The sequence below is a fragment of the Populus alba genome, chromosome 14 (assembly GCF_005239225.2).
Source record: "Populus alba chromosome 14, ASM523922v2, whole genome shotgun sequence".
Classification (NCBI taxonomy): Eukaryota; Viridiplantae; Streptophyta; class Magnoliopsida; order Malpighiales; family Salicaceae; genus Populus; species Populus alba.
Window position 1 is genome coordinate 3,172,289 of NC_133297.1, and position 3,160 is coordinate 3,175,448.

At 34.5% G+C, this 3,160-nt stretch overlaps 1 pseudogene; it reads left to right on the top strand.

Annotated features, from left to right (window-relative positions):
- Positions 1–396: 396 nt before the first annotated feature.
- LOC118034168 (strychnine-10-hydroxylase-like) lies at positions 397–1,489 on the top strand (annotated as a pseudogene).
- The last annotated feature ends 1,671 nt before the right edge of the window (positions 1,490–3,160 follow it).

Sequence of the window (3,160 nt, forward strand, 5' to 3'; positions counted from 1 at the left end):
GCTTTTAGTTTTACTCAGTTTTTTTTAGGTTCGGAACCCCTTCTCGAAATCCTAGATGTCAAATTATCGATATCTACGCTCTAATTAAGTGCCTGTTTGGCATTGCGGCCAAACCGGCTTTTCGAAAAAATTCAAATTTTTTTTTTTTTTTTTGCTAAAATTGAGTGCGGTTTGTACTTTTTGGATCATTTTGATGTGCTGATGTCAAAAATGATTTTTAAAAAATGAAAAAACATTATTGGCATGCTTTTCGGCACGAAAAGCTATTTGAAAAGCAACCGCTACCACACTCCCAAACACCCTCTAAAGACAAAGAAGGTGATAAGTATGCATCACTGACGCCGTACCCGTTTATCACATATGGAATCGAACATCTTATACAATCATAATTAGTACTACATATAATTTTGAATATTTGATCGATCTCTACATAGCTCAAACCAAATCATGGATTTCCCCTTTAAGTTCTCAGCAACTGCTGTACTTATTCTGCTTGCCTTTATTACGCCCTCGATCTACTATTTGTTTCGGATTCCAGGAAAGGAGAACAAGAAGAGAGCACCGCCGGAAGCTGCCGGTGCATGGCCCCTTATTGGCCATCTCCATCTACTAGGCGGCTCACAACCACCCCATATAACGTTGGGAAACTTGGCTGACAAGTATGGTCCGATATTCACCGTCAAGCTTGGAGTCCATCGAACTTTGATAGTGAGTAACTGGGAGATGGCCAAGGAGTGTCTAAGGACCAATGACAAAGCTTTCGCTACTCGACCTAAAACTCTTGCAATGGATATCTTGGGCTACAATTACAGCATTCTTAGTTTTAGCCCCTACGGAACTTATTGGCGTCTGATGTATACGCAAGATAGTCACTCTTGAGGTTCTCTCTAATCATCGACTGGAGATGTTCAGACATGTTCGAGAGGATGAGGTCAGGGATGCTGTAGGAGCGTTATACCAGCAATGGATCGGGAACAAAAGTAATTCACAAAAGCTTTTGGTGGAGATGAAGAGATGGTTTAATGACATAACTTTAAACGTTATATTGAAGATAATTGTCAGCAAGCGATATGTGGATTATGCAATCCATGGAGAGGAAAAGCCGAGCGATGAATGGAGGGATTCCCTGAGGGCATTTTTAGAATTGTCAGGAATGTTTGTAGTGTCTGACGCACTTCCATTTTTAAGATGGTTGGATTTGGGAGGAGCTGAGAAGGCAATGAAAAGGACAGCAAAAAATCTAGACCATACGGTTGCAAAATGGTTAGAAGAGCACAAGCAGAAGAAAGCTTCTGGGACAGCAAAGGGAGAAGAAGATTTCATGGATTTGATGCTGTCCGCTTTGGATGATGCTAAAGAGCTTTCTAATCGCAGTGCTGATACCATCAATAAGGCTACATGTCTGGTATGCTATTTTTCTACAAACTTATTGTATAACATTAATGGACGGGTGTGTATATATATATATATTTAATATTAAAAAAATGAATAATGATTGTCCGAAGAAACATTAGCTAAAGATAAACTTGTTAAAGATATACGTAGGTTGCCATGGTAACTAAAGGTCATATTAAATTAGCTGAGGATGGTACTCCTTAGCGGAGTTTCATTATAAAGTATTTATAATGAAACTACTTTATAATGAAACTCCGCTAAGGAGTACCATCCTCTGCTAAAGATAAAAGAAAAATCAAAGGAAAAAGCTTATGTTTTAAACTTCTTTTCTTCTTGATTTTTGCTCAAAAAGGATAGCCAAATGAAAAATTAAATTGATTTTTTTATAATAAAAAAAGTTATTTCTATGTATCTATTAAAACAGTAAAAAATATTTATTCTTTTATATCCACAACTTTTCTCAATGTTTTTCTCAAAAACAAAAAAGCTAACAGTATTAATATTAAATATATTAAAATAGGTTGTTAATATAATTTCCTTTTGTATTCGAGTGTACATTAGTAAAAAAATACCATAATTATACTACTAAAAAAACTATATCAGTATTTTCACTCTTCTAAATTACATGCTATTAGATGGGAGCAGCCATCAGCTTCATGTGGCATATAAGAACTTGTCCAATGAGAGGAATTTGAATACTCCTCGATCAAAACCCAAAAAAAAAAAAAAAAAAAATTAGAGCTCTTTAATTTCACATCCAAAACTGATGATACAAACCCACTGATGATATTGCATTTGAATGGGGTTTTCAAAGTCTCCACTGCTCACATGAAGGGATAAAGCTAAAAGAGAGTTAATGGATGACACCTTAGCAATTTCAATGTTTAAGTAGAGTCCAAAATTAAAGGTTAAGAAGAGAGATAAATAAAAAGTAGTTGTAGGTTAGTCGCTTTGGCTGATTGCTTTTTAGCATTAGCATCATTGCATATTTCAAATAATGGCGAATAATATTGAAAAGATTAAAGGTAATGAGGGAGACGTTTAAATTGATTGACAATGGCAGCGAATTGGAGCAGAAAATGAAACGGGACGGGACATTTCATTGAGTATAACATTAATGGACGCGTGTGTGTCTAAATTTAATATTAAAATAAATAAATAATGATTGTATGAAGAAACATTAGCTCATACCTTGTTTTGATGCCATAATAATTTACAACGAAACTCCGCTAACATAAACTGGAGTGCACTGCCATCCTCAGCTAAAGATAAACTTGCTCAAGATATACGTAGGTTGCCATGGTAACTAAAGGCCACAAGCTTTCTCAACACCTATTCCAGACGTTAAAACTTGCGGGTTTGCTGGCGCATAATTTTTATCTAGTGATAAACACTGATGTAGAAATAAAAATTCAAAACTAAATAGAAAAAATTATTAAAATTCAAAATTAATTAGAAAAAAAATATTAAAACAACAATTTCTAGTTCTAATTTGAGTGTCTTCTCAATTTTGGCTGGTTATAGCCAACCAATACCCTGTCGGATTAAAAGTAGTTATTGTTTTTGTTATAATGCATTTTTTGATGAATTTAGGCTTCTTCTTCTTCTTCTTCTTTATATATATAAGTTTAGCTTTGTTTACCCAAATCCACTATTGAGTCACATGCATTGGTAATCATTAAGACTCTTAATTAGTTAGTTTAACTTGGACATTACTTTAAACAAGTAAATTTGCAAATAATTATTTTGCTGCATGGGTTCGACA